Genomic DNA, 17,589 nt, shown 5'->3' on the forward strand with positions numbered 1-17,589 from the left:
ATTCTACACTCTTAAAAGAAAAGGTAGTGCTACTTACTAACTTTGAGGTAGTAAATTGCTGTCACAACATTCACTACCTAAGTAGTAACGGCAGGTAGTAAAGTTATTACTATGTCATTTACTACCTGCAGCTATTACATACCAAAGATAGTAACAGAAAGTTAGTAAATTTACTACCATGACAGTTACTAGTTCCTGTTACTACTTATTGGAAGGTAGTAAGCTAAGCTAGTAACATTACTACCGTGACGGTTATTACTTAGTTACTAAATGCAGGAAAATAGTATTTGTAAGTTAGCAAATTTCCACCGTGAATGTTAGCTATTTGCAGCAACTATTGATGAAAATTTGCTACATCATTTGATAACGTCAGTCAACTTCATGAACTAGAAAAATTGCATCTTACTTAATACAAGGAGCATGCATCAGCTAATCTCACAGAAGTATATCCCTTATGAAAAAAATTAATGTATTTCAATAAAGAGACTAATGTCTTTAGACATCAGAATCATTAGACTGTCTTTTGCCAGTCTAATGCGCTTTCTCATGCACACCTAATGAGGGTCTACAAGGAATTGGCTGCTGTTAGTGTGTAGAATTCTGATGTATGAGTTTCAGCGTATTGCAGCCTTATGCCTGCAACAGCATGTTTGCTGCACACAGGTCAATAAATCTTTTTGTGGTTAACAATACAAAAGTGTGTAGGCTTTAGAGGATTGTAACAAAAATATCAGCAGAACGTTTCCAGCAATGACTGTATCAACAGCGTTCTTTACATGTAAGAGTATTTTGAAGCCAATAAGTAATCTTGTAGGCCTATGATGCAGGCATTTGGAAACAAGCTCTACATTGTCAATTTATTTAGTTTCAATGGGACAATAAATGGGGCTAGTTGATTCAATTCCCATGAAAGTGCAGTTTTATAATCACAAACAAACCAATAAGATGATACGAGAAGTTTCCAGGAGTAAGTGCTCTTTTATTTAATTTCTCGACGCGGCACTGACGATAGGCTCTCCTGTCCTGCACTGTTGTGGTGGTACAGTTGCTGTATTTGAAACCTGCAAGAGAGAGTGTGAAAATGTAGTTTGGCATTGAAGCGAACAGCTTAGCGCAACACATCAACAGATGCTGCAATTTATGATTGATGACTTTCTGTTTCAAAATAGTGATATCATTTTTACCATTTTACTTGAATAATCCACGTGTATTCAATGCCCAACCCCATAGCCTTGGCTTAATGCTGCTTTGATCAAAAACATAAGAAAACAAACCGCTATACAGCACTTCTGAGGGCTGTGGTGTCATAGATAGGCCAGCTATCATATACAGGCCAATTAGCTCGGTCAGCTTCTTTGATGTAACGTTGCATAACAGCATCCTTTCGCTACTCAAATGGTACTCCATGCATGACTCCTGGATAACTCCAGGAATAGGCTATTCTGCCATGAGAAACGCCCTTATCCGATCCTGCCCTCAGTGGACGGAAACAAGTTTTACAATTCAAGTGGAACGCTCGAGGAGCGCGGGGTTCCCTAGTGCTCTTTTGAGCTCCCTAGCTGAAAACATGCTCGTCACTCTTAGAACGACCAGAAATAACAGGCCAAACAAGCACACTCGCTCTCCCTTGGCTGACGTTCCCTACAGTCACGGTTTCTCTCATAGGTTGAAGAAGACTGCAGGCAGAGTAGGCATAAGAGTTTTGTGCTCCATCCCAAACCATCTGGCCTCCCTATGCAGGCTAGTTAACAGGGATGAAACAGTATCCTTTCGCTGTGACAAGAAGCACAGAAATCATTTCATTGAATGCGTGAAGAACGTCGTTTATGACATTCCATTATCATGCGGAAAGTCATATGTAGGACAAACCGGACGATGCATAAATTACAAAATGCGTGAACATGCCAAATCTTTAAAAGCAACAACAGGCAGGAACCTGGCATTGTACATCATGCGGCTGTTCCCCATTGCTTGACAATGTGCAAGTTCTCACGAAATATCGGGAGTAATGTGCTCACAAAATTTGTGAGGCGCACATAATTCACAAAAGGGGAGCAGCTTGCGTTAGCGCGCTATCACTAGCACTATTTGACGAAGAAATTAGCTGCCATGAGCCTCAATTGTGATCACTAAGCTTGCTGTCACATGCTTTTGTTTTCTTGTTTTGTTTTCTGTTTTATTGTTAGTGGTTTCAGTTTTCTAGCCTTGCTGTCACTTGCTTAAAAACCTTTTTTTTTCAGACCCTGGTTCTTCGTTTTTGTTGATTTATGAATGTCAGAGTTTTAGCGGTTTTAATGAGTTTGGTATTGACCACCATGTCATTGTTCTTTTTTGCCATTTTTTGCTTGTGTTTATGTTTTAATAAAATCGGCTTCTGCCGCATCTTGTAAACCCTATAAAAAAAAAGCCGGGCGGCCGAGTCACTTGATAGCATTTGTGCCATTTTTCGATTTTTGCTCGCCTGCCTACAGATTCTCAGACTTTCCAATAAGGAAATCAGTTGATAGTCAGCTCTGTGCCCTGTATGTTCTTCGTCCCGTTGTCTGCGCTCTTTTGCCACAAAGAAGAATCCACATTCAAGTGCGTTGTTACTTGTTAAACATCTTGACAGGATAGCACAGCTACTCAAGAAAAGAGCACATAGCAGTGCTGAACTCACGACCAACTTTTCTAGAAATCACGCTGATACTTAAGATATCACCTGAACCCAAGTGTTTTCACAGAGATAACATCATTTACAATGGTCGATTCCACGAAAGATAAAAAAAGGTGTATACTTGATGTTTCCGATTTTCCTGATAATTTTGTATGTTGTGCACATATGACTGCACAGCACGAAATCGCAATTTGTTTTCACATAAAAATTTTTTTCAACACAGGAAAATTCGACGAGCGTCGCCGGTTGACGACGACCATCTTACGAAGAGTGCGTTTTCGTAAATTCGCAACCATGCTGGCAGCTACTGAAGCTATACATTACAAATATCTTTCTATTTAGCATAAGTAGAAGTGAAGAAGAAATAGCTCTTATAATTTCATAGAATTCTGAGCAAATTATGCATTTTTAAAAATTCACGAAAAACGCTGCGCTAGTGAAAATTAGTCAAGTTTGGGACGCTAAGGTTACTTCTGTGAACATCTTAGTTTGTTCATATTTGCTGTATGAATAGGCCTTTATGTGAATGATGAACCTCTGCATTTGTATTTCTCTAATAATTTTCAAAGTAGTAAATTTTCATGTATTATTTGTATGGTCGCCCATTTGATGTCGTCACCGATCATCATGCACTATGCTGGCTGTCATCATTGAAGGATCCCTCGGGCCGTCTCGCCCGCTGGGCACTTCGCCTGCAAGACTACGACATCCGCGTGCTGTACCGCAACGGACGCCAGCATGCTGACGCCGATGCCCTCTCGCGCTCCCCCTTGCCTGACGCCACTGCCTCCTGCTCAGTATCTCACATTGCTGTTTCTTCCATCGTTCTCACCATCACTACCGAGCAGCGCAAGGATAAATGGATCACCTCGCTGATAGACTTGCTCACTGATCCGTCGGCAACACCAACCACTCGCCCGTTGCGTCGTCAAGCCCACAATTTCGCCATTCGTGACAACCTACTGCACCGACGCAATTACAACGCCAACGGCCGCCAGTGGCTACTTGTGATACCCCGAAGTCTGCGTGCTGAAATAGGCGAGTCCTTCCACTCTGATCCGCAATGCGCGCACTCTGGGGTATCCAAAACTTACCACCGCATTCGACAACGATACTTCTGGCGAGGGATGTACCGTTACGTGCAGAAGTTCGTCCGCTCCTGCCTCGATTGCCAACACCGAAAACCTTCAACGCACGTGTCACCAGTCGGTCTACAACCATTACCTTGCCCTAACCATCCGTTTGGGCGCGTGGGCATCGATTTGTATGGACCACTTCCTCTGACCTCGGCTGGTAACCGTTGGGCCATCATCGCCGTTGACCATCTAACGCGATCTGCCGAAACCGCTGCCCTCACAGCGGCTACAGCGTGCGATGTTGCCTCCTTCCTGCTACATCGATTCATGCTGTGTCACGGTCCACCCTAGAAGCTTCTCAGCGATCGAGGCCGTGTCTTCTTGTCGGAAGTCGTCGAAGCCATTCTCAAAGAGTGCCATGCTGTTCACCGCAAAACTACTGCTTAGAACCCGCAGACGAATGGCCTAACCGAACACTTTAACCACACGCTCGGCGACATGCTCTCAATGTATGTCGCCGCCGATCACACAAATTGGGATGCCATTCTGCCCTTCGTCACCTACGCCTATAATACTGCCCCTCAAAGCACTACTTGTTTTTCACCCCTCTTCCTGGTGTACGGAAGGCACCCGTCGCACACCATTGACACGATACTACCCTACAAGCCGGATCCATCTGAGTGTGCACCTATTTCTGACACAGCCAGGCTTGCTGAAGAGTGTCGCGAGCTTACAAAGACCTTTACAACGCACGAACAAGAGCGGCAGAAGAGCCTTCGCGGTGGCACCACCACTTCTGAGTCCACGTTAGTCGCCGGAGCGCTCGTATGGCTCTCGGTCCCTACCACTGCAACTGGCCTCTCTTCAAAACTACTGCCGAAATACAAAGGCCCCTACCGGGTCATCGAGCGCACATCACCGGTCAACTACCTGATCGAACCCATCGAACCAGCTTTGGACATGCGCCGTCGAGGGCGCGACATAGTCAACGTGGAGCGCCTCAAGGCCTACTAAACCACTGATAGTGACGAGCTGTTAGGTCGCCGGACGGCTCCCTTTTAACCATTAAGTTTATTGCAGAGAGTAATGAAGACAGGACAAGAAGGGACACAGATAGGCGCTATCTTTTAGGTGTTTTTTGGACTCAGATCACACATATTTATAATTTAAAAAGAAAAACTTCAACATGCGCAGGCACAGCTGCGTCCAGGAAAAATAGTTATTTCTTTGACAAGTAGTGTAATGACACACTAACGCAATCTCGGCCAAGATTATGAATACTTGCTGACACAATAATCAATGTAGTATAGTTTCTTTACTGATTGGCAAACAGGCAATCGCTGCGTTTCTTTACATTGTTGCAATGTTCCCTGAATCTTTCCTTGAGATGTTGCCCCATTTGCCCTCTATAATGCTTACCCCATGATAGGAGTATCTGATAAACGGTACCTTATATGCAGGGCACATAACGTGTCCTGTGATTCTTATTGCAGCCAAGCCTCTCCTCTGAGTATCTGGGTTGCTGCTTTTCCATAGTTTAGCATGCTTATTTGAGGCCATGAACATTATGCTGATGATCCCGAGCACCAACCGTTTTTATATTGTTGAATATTCCGTGCAGATATGGCATCGTGGCAAACATTTTTCGGCCATCAAGATTTGGCTTTTTTTTTTGGCTTGGCAACTGGAAGGTGGTTTTCTGGGTAGGGCTACAGTGGCTAGAATACTAGAAGTGTGATCACCGTCAAGCGGCTGCAATGGGAGGTAGTGACGCCGCCTTGCGATGTTTCCGCTAGGTGGCGCGCGCTGTCTTATACACGTCAGGCTTTCAGGCTGCGCACGTTGTTCAACGCTGCAACTCGCCGGTTAGACGCGATTATTTTGCCTTTTTAAGCTGTTCTTTCGTGCTGCATTTGCTGGTCGGACAGCCTTGTCGTGTTTACGTTATGTCTTTTGCGGAGTGTGTGCCATGAGCAGACGTCAGAGCCACTGTTTTGTGCCCAGATGCTCAACTGGGTACAAATCGTGCAAGCAGAAGCTTTCATAGTTTGGAGTCCCGAACGACGACCATTTGTTCCAGCAGTGGCAGCGTAATATACCAAGAGCAGACAAGCCTTTGGAAAAGAATGCTACAGTTCGAATCCCCGGGATCCAATCGAAAAGTTATTCGGGATAATTCGTCAGATATCCGAGTGCAATGATCATCCCACATCGACCAAGTTCCTTACTGCCGTGAATTCCCTTAGCTTTTACAATTTGGTAAAAGCACCAGACACGGGCAACTGTGCAGGTGACACACTTACGTCAGTAGTTGGAACTGATGAAGTGGCCATCCATGTCGACAATTTACTGGACACTGGAAACCTGGACGATGCTTCAAGTGTACTACGGGCATCGATTCTCCTTTCTGGCCATGCGTATCCTGTGTAATTCAGTGACGGAAGACAAAGTTATGGCAACGAAATGCCGGGACTGTTTTGAGCAGGTGCTCAGATCCCTCGAGAACGCAGATAAGGATCTTGCGTCATTCACAGCATTCTGTCATGTTGGAGGGCTTTTGTACCTGCCACCTGAACTATTTCCATTTGTGGAGGAACTGGAGGACACATTCACATCGTGGTTCAGTTATAATAAGCTCCAAAGGGACACTATAGTTGAACTTCTTAACTCAGTGCAGACCGTACCATCCGTATAGCGTGCGCCTCACGCAAGCAAGATCTGACGAGCAACATAATCAACTTTTTTGTTCTCACACGGCTTCACTTCTTCACGAAATCTCTAAACAGAGAAGTTCTGCAAGAGAAAGATCAAAGCACCTCAAGCTTCGAATAACGATGTGATGTGCATCACCCTGTAGTGTGCTAGCTTTCTTCCCTACTTTGATGCCCCCAACTTCAAATAAAATGTGTAAGAAGAGTAAAATGCTCTCCGATTTTCTGTGCACTTGTTAAGTGAAAAATATTTCCACTGTGAATACGCAAGAACAATTAAGTTCTTGAAAGCTATCTCATGCAAAATGTTAGGTATACTGTATAACAACATGAAGGAAATTGATATCAATGTCATAGTAGCATTTTTTTCGTGCTTCTTGAGGTTGCTTATAACCTTGTGAAATGGCAATCCCCCGAAAACGTTAATTGGTTACATTTCTCAGCATCAAGGAACAATCGCAATCAGTCGCAAGCTTAGCTGGCCGCGATGTTTGCGAACGATGTAAAGCTTCACTTATGATACTGTGCGTACGGTCATACCATACGGTGATAATGCTTGATAATATCTGCTGCAAATTTGATTTCTTTATGAGGCACTTAGCCCTGCATTATAGTAGAGACACTAATAAAAATTTACGGCTCAAACAAAGCCATATCTGCCACAAATCAGCCTTGACATGACAGCTTCGCTGCAGCGAGCCGAGCGAGCGACGTGTAAGCTACAACCAGCGCCACCTAGACAACGCCGGTCGAGGCATGGGTGGAGAGCGTCAGCGCAAGCGGCGCGGTCTTCACACTTCCCTGTTCTAGCCACTGTAGTAGGGCATATGCAAACGATACAGCAAGGTGAACAGGATATCCTGCTTGTGTCAGGGGAGTTCTTTGGAAATTAAGGCTTGTCCACAAGTAATAGGAACAGAAATTTTACTGCATTAGCGAGCCACAGTGGCATAGGCAGAAATTCATTTCGGGGAAGAGGGCGAGCGGGGGCATGGGCCCGGTCTGCTACCCCCTCGCTACGCCATTGTCCAAGCAGTGTCAGACAATGCACCTTTCTACCATTATTGAGTGGGATAAACTAAGAGGCAGCAATGGCTTGTTTCCCATCAGTTCGTATAACTAGCTCATGCACTTTTTATGCAAATGAAATTGTACATTCAGGAACCTGATATGGTACAATCCTTGCCCGGATGCTCGTGGGTAAGCACCAGCGGGTGTTAGTAATCATGTGCCAGTGTTAATATGTTAGTGGCTTCAGATTCGAAAGAACCTTTGTGGTATTTAATAAAGAAAGACGCAGTCATCCTCATATCTAAAACATTTAAAAACTTATTTGCTTGCATATTGTACTAAATAATCATGTTCCTATTTCTTGTGGACGAGGCTTGATTTCAAGAACTCGCTGGATGCAAGCAGGATATCCTGCTCCCCTTGCTGTATTGGCTGCAGAAGCCCTACTAAACAAACACCTTCCAGCTGCCAGGCTAAAGAAATGGCTAATCGTGATGGCCAAAATATGTTTGCCACTATGTCATACCTGCACGGGATATCCGACAATGTAAGAACGGTTGGTGCTCGGGCAATCATCAGCATAGTGTTCACGGCCTCAAATAAGCGTGCTAAACTATGAAAAGGTTGCAACCCCGACACTCACTTGGATGCAATAGGAATGACAGGACACATTATGTGCTCTGTAAAGAAGGCATCGTTTATCAGATGATGGGATAAGCATTATGTGGGGCAAATGGGGCAGTGTGTCAAAGAAAGGCTCAGGGAAGACTGAAACATAAAGAAAGGCAGTGATGACTGGTTAGCTGAACATTGGAGCATGTGTGGTTGCTTCTCACTTTTTGATGAGAGTTTCATCGTGCGTATGCACAGCAACGAAACTACTACATTAAAATTGAGTCGGCAACTATTAATAATCTTGGCTGAGATTGCATTGGTGTGCCTTCACTATCTTTAACAAAGAAATAATTATTTTTCTTCGATGGAGCTGTGCCTGCGCACGCCCAATTTTTTTTTTCATGGCAGCACCACACAGTTTCACCACAGTTTCATGGCAGCACAAACAACACAGATGTTCGATGGAAGATGGAGGAGGCTTGAAGAGACGAAAAAAATCTTCAAACGGTATGTCACTGCAGCCAACTCTTGTACGAGTAGACTTGCCTTCATCAAGATGGCAACATCAAGAATTAACAGTTGCTCCCTTTATGAAGACAACTCCAAGTTTCAAAACGTTGGCTCTGGCGACATCCCATGTTCAAAGATTACAAGCTCAACAATACAAACTATTCGACGTTCCATGTTCAAGGAATGCAAACTAAATAATATGCATTGCACGGAAGTGCAGAAGGTACGTTTCTCACTCCTAAGCTAAAGGCCAGTATATGCTGTATATCAATAGACCTTATGCAAAATTGCTGCCATCTGTTGGAGGATTGACGAAGCTAACGATTCGGCGCCATGTTGGAGGCTTGTGCCCGAATTCTATTGCTGTCGCCGCTATCACTTCTTGCTTGTATCCGCTTTGGCAGTCGGCAATCAGGGCATAAAAAAACGCCAGGCCTGCGCTAAAACCGCAGCACAGTCACAGCGAAAGCTGGAAGAGCGGCGTTTCTAGAGCCCGTTAAGCTCTCTTGGGGCTACAATACAAGTACACTAGAAAGGTACCCACTACGCCATAAATCACAATTTTTGTGAAGTTTGGAAGCACCTACTAAGCCATTATTCGTCATTCTGCAGAGAAGCGAGGCACCAGCTACACGTCTGTAAGGCATTATGTGCACTTTGTTCACGCGACGACTGATGACGATGAAGAATTATGGCTCAGCCCTTCGTAATGGGTTGGAATCTTTAAACGGCCCACCAGTTATGTAATTTGCATTGGGTGACGCCCGGTCGCTATTTCCCTCTCCCGTCATGCTGTATACCATACGTTGACGTGGGAAAGAGACGGGGGGGCGGGGGGGGGGGGCAGCGAAGAACTTTACTGAGACCCCGAGGAAATGGATCATACGCTTATGGGCTTCCTTGGCAACCAATACAAGTGCCTTGCGAGGAACCCGCTACGCTATAAATCATTGTAATTTTACTGAGACCCAGAGGAAGTGTATCATGCGCTTATGGGCTTCCTTGGCAACCAATCCAAGTGCACTTGCGAGGAACCCACTACGCTATAAATAATTGTAATTTTTGAGAAGCAGGCCAGCAGGCACTCTGCCATTTTTTGTCATTCTACGGAGAGCGTTGGTACCTGCTAAACCCTTGTAAGGCATTATGCGCACTTTGTTGATGCTGTGCCTGATGATGAAGAATTATGGCAGGGTCATTTGTAATGGGTTGGAAGCATTCAACAACCTCCTCGTTGCGCAATTCGCATTGTGTGACGCCTGGTTACAGAATTCGCGTTGTGCTACGCTTGGTGCTTATTTTACTCTTCTACCACGCTATATTGCATATGCTAATGTGGTTCCTTCCCGACATGAAGCCTGTATAGGACCTTTTAGCAAAGCAGTTTCAAGCACCGGTATGGCTCAGAGGTTGAATACTGGGTTCCCACGCAGAGGACCCAGGTTCGAACCTCGTTCCATCCTGGAATTTTTTTCTTATTTAGTTTTTTTTCTTATTTCGAGCGATACTGGTTACGGACACCGGCGGCGGCGGCGGCGGCGGCGGACAACTACGGCGCCAAAAACGGCCGGTGAAATGATCTCATAACAGCTTTCGCTGTAAAATGTCAGGCGGGCCTGTACACGTTACCGGCATTTCCTAGTTTTTACGTTGACGGTTATTACGTGTAAAGAACCGCCTCACAGCGAGAAGAAGGTACAAGTTTGACACTGCGAGTCACGTGCAGGCCTGTCGTCGTTGATAATGAAGCTCTGCGCTAGGTTACAAATTGGCCTGTCTGTTTTCAGTGTAGCGAATAAAGCGTTGTTAGCTATCTGAATATCATGCTTGTATAATGTAGGATGGTTGGGAAGAGGCTTTATTTAGCGCGGCTAGGCGCAGCGATGACGGTAAGAAAGTACAGTTGACCCAATTCAAAGCATATTTCATGAGGGACAGCCTATGTCGAGCCGACGTAGTGTCCATCTAATTTTAAATAAAACGTTGTCCTCTTTTTATCTTTGAAATAATATTATTTCGCTGTTGTAGTCATCCGACCTATGTTATGTACAGAATTACCGTGCGATTAAAATGCAGAAAATTGCGCATCTCATGCACGTGGAAAGTGAACATGAAAAGTGTAGTGTCTCCTAGAAGTAGATGCCGATCAGCTGGTATTTTATTGAATATTCTTCCAATATGTGATCCTATATAACAGGAAACGCCAAGAATATTCGTGTTCACATTGTCGCTTTAGGGGCCTACTGGTGCTTTACAATTTAAACCCGTTGCGGCAAGGCAGTTTTGCTTCGCCGACTGAAACCGCCTCAGCGCGTAACCAGCGGTAGCGCACCCACGGTAGGATGTAGCACATTTCCCGGAACAGCATTTTATTTAGTTTCATAAGAAAAGTACCACGCACTTGAAGCACCTGTTAACATTTCATAGCAAACTGGAGTGTACAGAGGATTTTTCCGAAGGGGGCATCAGCTTTTGGGAGAACCTGATTTGCTCTTCCTGGGGTATAAGTTAAACAAAAAAAGTAAGGGGTGGGGGTGGTCAGGACATCCGGGCAACCCCGTCTGAACCTGGCAGTGATACCACATGAAATGCTTGAAAAATACGCATAGTGAAGAAATACGCACGCAAAGCATCCCACCAGACGCTACCTTGTTAAACTCCACCATCGAAAACAAACTACAAACAACACGCTCCAGCACAATCGGTCCGTCCGCTGCAAATCAATGACGTGCACGAGCTATCTGTCTAACATGTAATTGTTATCGCAATTTAATAAACAAGCTAATATCAACAGCAGCGCAGGCATGCGCGAGTAGCCGCGATGCAGCTTTGAAGCTCGTACACGAAGCGGGTTTGTGCCTGCAGCAAGCACACGGTGCGAAAACTTTCTTGTTCTGGCATGACATGAAAGTGTTCTCTGATGAGTGCCGATGCTGTCACATACAGCATATATTAACGGCGAACGGAAACACGGCATTAGTCGTAAGCAGTAACCGAAGCAACGGAATGATCTGCCGATTCTCGTCGGCCACGAGGAAATGAACTAACATGGAGGCTTGTTTCCTGCAAACCTTCTTTCAGCATCCCAATTTCCTCAATCTCAGCAACACAACACTCGAAAATATGTTGGCATTTTCGTTCTTATCAGCCGCCACACGTTGATATGTACGCTCCTTGTCTACATGCGGAGCGCGCTTAGCCTTCAACATGGCGGAAATGCACACAGCGGCCGCTAGATGGCAGCAGATTTTGCATAGGGTCTATAGGTGCTATGTGTCCAAAGTGTCGCAATCTAGTGATGAAAAGAAATGCCTACCACTCATTATGGCTTGCCCGGGCTTGCGGGAAATATGCTCCTATCTTGTACTGCAATCTGTCCTCTGTGTCGGTGCCATGAACAGCTCTCATCGCTGATACATGCATAATAGATACCACAAGGAAATGTTGATTTTCACTCAAGACAAACCCAACCACACACAGATAGTGAGTACCAAACATGTCTTCAGGCAAGTCTATATTCATATATTAAAGAGATCGATCCTTGAATGAAGGGATCAGGGTGCAATAAGAACAGGTATTAGTGGACCAGCCACTTGCAGACTATTGAAAGAGTGCCATTGCGTGTTCAACATTCACACATGTACACAGTAAGCAATCAGTCATGGGCACGTTACCAGTAAAATGTAACAGTGTTACAGTTACCTAAGCCAAAAAAGTGGGATAGGTTTCAAACAGGAGAAAGTGCCTCAGAGAGGCTGGCCGACGTTTCCATAGGGGACCTATCTTTATCGAAGGCACCTTGTCATCCTTGGCGTGTTAGTTTTAAAGGGTTAGTGTTGACGTCATGTCTAGCGGTGGTGCTTGTCGCTGTTGGTAATTGCTGCCTGGAAAGAGAAAACTAGAGAGAGGAGTGTAGCCCTTGCCACATCATTTCAAGAAAGTTTGCAACGGCGCTCAGGCCTCTCATCTCAGAAGTAAGGGGAGCTGCAAAGAAGGAAAAAAAAAAGCAAGAAAAAGGAGAGAAAAAAAGAAAAAAAAATGGAAAAGGGGGGGGTTCTACTGAGCGAGAGCCGTCAAAGGCAAAAAAAAAAGAGTGGAGTATGAAAGCCACTTGGAAAGGCTGCAGAAGGGCGGCACGTCTAGCCCTCACAAAGGGCTGCAGAAGATGGTGGGTAAGGCAACTACAGGCGGGGAAAGCGGGCGGCATACTTTTAAAAGCCCGCATGTGGAATTTAAGTGATATTGAGAGGGGTGTCTGAAAAACACGTGCTTGATGGGTGAAGTCATTGGCTCTGTTAAAGTAACTGTTACAGTTACAGTTACAGAGTTTCCAAAAGTAACCAGTTACAGTTACAGTTACTGTGACAAGTAACGTCGTTACTTTGTCGCAGTTACTGTGACGAAGTAACGTCGCTACTTTTCCGTTACTGTATAAAATAAATAATAGATTACAAACCAAACGATAGAATTCATTTATTAAATATGTACGAAGGCATGCGGGCAGTCAAAATTGCACGTGGTAAAAACCTAGTCGAAGTAAACCTAACAGGGGGCCAAACACAAGCATTTTTGTGTACACCTCATTTTGTTGCATCAATTTTGTTGTTCATGCACGGTTGGTGAAAAAGGGAATTTATTTGCAAATAATAATAATAAATGTCCTCAAATACTCAATATGGAAAATGTGGTTGATGCACTAGAACGACAGCAGTATCATAGCAACGGAGAGTGTGTGACGAATGAAGACGACGTCCATTGTGTCTGTTCCATATATATGTTCAAGGTGTATCAGACCCTGTTCGGTTAGCTTTGCGTCCGCTGGGCATACAAACCATTTCTAAGTCCCGTTATACTCTGGGGCATGTGTTCGCGAAACCCAAAGATTGCACACCTGCAGACGATCAGAGTAGGGTGATATACAAGCCCGATGCGGGCATTGCGACGCGACTTGCATCAGCGAAACGGGAAGGAAAGAATCAACGAGGCTTAAAGAACGCAAACGGGATGTTGTTAAAGCAACTCATGCAACGCATTCTAAGACGGAGCTTGTTTAACACTTCCGGAGAACAGGGCATAGCTTTGACGTAAACACTGTGACGACGCTGGCTCGTCAACGAAGGTGAGGGGAAGAAACTCCTGGAATCGCTCTTCATTCGCCGCGACGCGTCGGCTTGCAATATAGTTACTGTATATGGCACCTTTAGGAGCCATGTCGTAGCATATACAGTAACTATAGTCGGATACAACTTAAGAAGTCAGGAGAGACTAAAGAAAAGAAATAGTCCCGCTCATGCACGCGCCGATGTTCTCCAAAGGCGAAGCCACCGCCATCCCGCTCATGATGTCCGTCCCGAGTGCGCGCCCATTGGTGCAGGCTTGTGTTCATCTGCCTTTGAGGAGAAAATGCCGCTGACTTCTAAAGTTGTATCCGACTATAACTTGCAACAACCACATTCCCCTACTGGTTTACACGGACGTATGGGGCACTGGTCGATCTCCGCAAATTTTTTTCTTTCTTTCCTTTTCTTTTTCTTGTTGCCAGTGTATACTGAGGATGTCACATGCATAGGAGATGGAACGTCCATGTGATTTTGTTAATAATTGTTGTATTAAGTTGGAGTAAACCTTTTACAATTAGTTTCAAAGAGGTTTTGAAAAATTACTTAGTTCACGGTATTTGTGCCTCTCAACCGTTTCGCGCTCTGCTGCTTTCTAGCTGTCAGTCAAACACGATTATTGCGCAGCCTCGGACGAAGGAGAATATAAACTTGGCGTCGTGATGTTCCACCGGTACACCAAGAACCGAGCTAGAAGCTCAAGTGACAAAAAGGATATATATACGCCGGAAAAAAAAAAACTACTTGAATTTAGCAAGTTGTTCAGTCCCAACATGATTGACTTATGACATGTAGTTTACAAGTAAACTTAAGTTGTGTTAAAGACTGACTGCTGACCTCGGTCTTCTGCAGGGTAGATAATTCTCTAAGCGACCTCCACCCCTAAATTGGTAGGGGAGCCGTGCTGTGGAAAGATGAAAGGTGGAGAGGATATGGGAAAGTAACTGTAATGGTATTTCCCATTACAGTTAATCTGTAAAAAAGTAACAGTGTTACCGTTACAAGTTCCTATAAATTAAAAGTAACTAGTTACAGTTACAAGTTACCGAAAAAAGTAACTAGTTACTGGTAACGCGTTACTAGTAACTAGTTATTGCCCAAGACTGTAAGCAATACCCGAAATATGCACATAGCCCTATGGGCGATCCACATGAAAATAACGATATGCACACTTTTATCGAAATATAGAAAAAATGAAAGAGTGTGCGTGGTCCATGTGCACTTGGTGTGAGGTGCGAATGAACCATGCATATCGTATTGCATCATGAATGTAAGCCATTCAGGGAACACACTTTTGGTTCTCTAAAGCGAATTCCCGTGTAGTTTGTCTTGTAGAGTTGAGCTGTCAATTTGATCTCATTTTAAGTTATGTAAGGCCTTCACAAAACCGATAATTTTTTCCAACTTTCTGTGAACTTCTGGAAACATATATGAGAATTGAGATCTTTTTCTTTTAATTTATGACCTTACAAAGCTCAATAAACCCTAAATCACTGCATACTAAACCTTGCTTATGAATTTAAGTAAGAGAGCAATATTGGTACTATGCTGAGTAAAAAAAAAGCGTGAAAATACAATAACTTAAAGCACCACACAATAAAGCAACATTCTCGCAACATGAGCACAATCTAAGTTATTTGTGATAGAGAACCTCGTGTGCTTAAACATGCTAAGAAAAAATATATAATGGCAGAACACGAGCTCACGCATATTTTCTCAAACACACAATATTGAAACGAAGAGTAGCATGTGTTAGCTTAATTAACCTAATTGAATTGACATATTCGTCTACTAACACTATTTGATATAAACATGTGCTTCTTCACATTAAGTACGCATTTGTTGGAGTGTGCACTTAGTACCAGTACGTAACGTAATTCACTCAAATACATTACTTCGAGTGAGCTCCTTTAAAACATTTATGAGGCAGCTAGGTTATAATCCTAACCACAAAACAACTGTATGGATTTCTGGCAAAAAGCTCGGGGACGCTACCACGAAAACATATCCATCATCGTGTGCGCGTGTCAGGGCTGTGTGTTTTGCTATCACGTCAGGGGCGTAGCCAGAAATTTTTTTCGGGGGGGGGGGGTTCAACCATACTTTATGTATGTTCGTGCGTGCGTTTGTATGTGTGCGTGCCTATATACGCAAGCAAAACTGAAAAATTTCGGGGGGGGGGGGTTGAACCCCCCCAACCCCCCCTTGGCTACGCCCCTGTATCACGTCCCCAGTCTTGTGATAATTTTGCGTGTTATTGCCGAGTTTGGTGAACTCTCGCATCACCACAGTGAAAACATTATGGGACGACCCCATGTGTTTAAAAGCACACACTTTCTAACGGCGACAAGGGATTCTAGAAACACTGTCAAGCGATGATCTCGTACAGTAAACAGTCAAGGAATAACAGCACAACGACACGAGGCCTGCATGATCGAAGCATAAGATTGCGTAGCGCAATGCGCATCCTTCAAACATGTCATTTATGGTGGTGTATATAAGTGCACCCAAAGCACGAAACATACCTGCCTATCGGGTATCTGTTGATCATCCTCGCTGTGCCAACACGACGGTTCCTGCAAACAGTTTTCATGCAATGAAGTAACAAAGTTACGTAGTTCAGCGACCTTCTTACCCAAGTTTGGCATTGACACTCTTCACAGTCGCTCGTCAAAAGGCTCAAGCTTCCGCTCCTGTGGAACCGCGGTCGCCGCTTCTCAAAACACTCGGACGCGGATTGTCTTCGGAAGTACACTCGATCACTCGATCAACGTGAGTAATCGATGAACGAAGCAAGAAAGCACTTTTGAGCGCGGACACAAAGCTGTGCGTCCCGTGAGGCTGTGTTGAGTGGCAACGAACAACGACCATCATCCGCCACTGGATCAAGGCAGGAGAACGCCCCAACACGCGGAAAATGCCCAGTCGACGAATGTCGCGTACGATAAGCACGCAATAAACGCACACAATACACGATAAACATGTAAGCGCGGCACACATGTGAAGCTGGCGGCGGAGCTCCGGCAGTACAACGAGACCTGTTGCAACTGTTAGCTTACAGTCTAAACCAAAAAGAATGTAGGTGGCAGAAGTGTCGTCATATGCTACAGGTCATATTTTTTATTAAACATTTGTGGCTTTTCACACAGGCCAAAGTCAGGGAGGCGCGGCTGTATCTTGAATTCACCGGCCGCATTCGGCGCCAGCACAGGAAACACTACGCGACGTCAACGTGGACTTCGAACTTTGAGCACGCTCGCTGTTGCTAGAAGTTTCTCTCTCGCATCTCGCCGCGGCGCCGATTTCAATTCCTGCATAAAACAACGGACTCTGTATATATAAACGTTGCGTTCGCTCGAGCCATTTTCGCGTCGGGCTCCATATAAGCGTTGCGTCCGCTCGAGCCATTTTCGCGTCGGGCTCCATATAAGCGTTGCGTCCGCTCGCGGCCGCATATAGCGGGCCCAATCCGTCACCGCAGAATTTGTAACGCTTAATGGCGATTGAAGGGCCGCTTATATGCAGTACCTTGTGGTGGAATAAAAAATGGGCCGTTTATGTGCCGGACGTTATACGGTACTTGAATAAGAGTGTAGTCATTAAAAAATAACCACATTATGGAGTAACAACGTTACGCCATGACGGTGTCAATAATCACTAAATTGGTGACGTCACACGATCACTCCGCCACATGACGTCATCCCTTGGTCAAAGGTTGTCGATAACGGAGGAATTGCAAAAAATAGGCGAGGTGCTTAAAGCTTGCGGTGCCTCCAATCCTTGAGGCAGGGCAAAACCACATTAGCGGCAGAAACTTTTCGGAGGGGAAGGTGAGAGGACCAATACATCCAGTGAAAAGAAAAAGAAAATGGCTTTCGCCTTCGAGTCGTCTT

General features: G+C 44.7%; 1 long non-coding RNA gene across 1 annotated transcript; it reads right to left on the reverse strand.

Moving 5' to 3' along the window:
• Positions 1-990: 990 nt before the first annotated feature.
• On the reverse strand, positions 991-16,302 carry LOC125759762 (uncharacterized). The gene is made up of 3 exons (XR_007417397.1): positions 16,222-16,302; positions 11,896-11,989; positions 991-1,061 (listed from the first exon to the last, which is right to left on the reverse strand). It is a non-coding gene; the product is annotated as an uncharacterized LOC125759762 (long non-coding RNA).
• Positions 16,303-17,589: the final 1,287 nt, after the last annotated feature.

This window comes from Rhipicephalus sanguineus, chromosome 9, assembly GCF_013339695.2.
Source record: "Rhipicephalus sanguineus isolate Rsan-2018 chromosome 9, BIME_Rsan_1.4, whole genome shotgun sequence".
NCBI classification, from domain to species: Eukaryota; Metazoa; Arthropoda; class Arachnida; order Ixodida; family Ixodidae; genus Rhipicephalus; species Rhipicephalus sanguineus.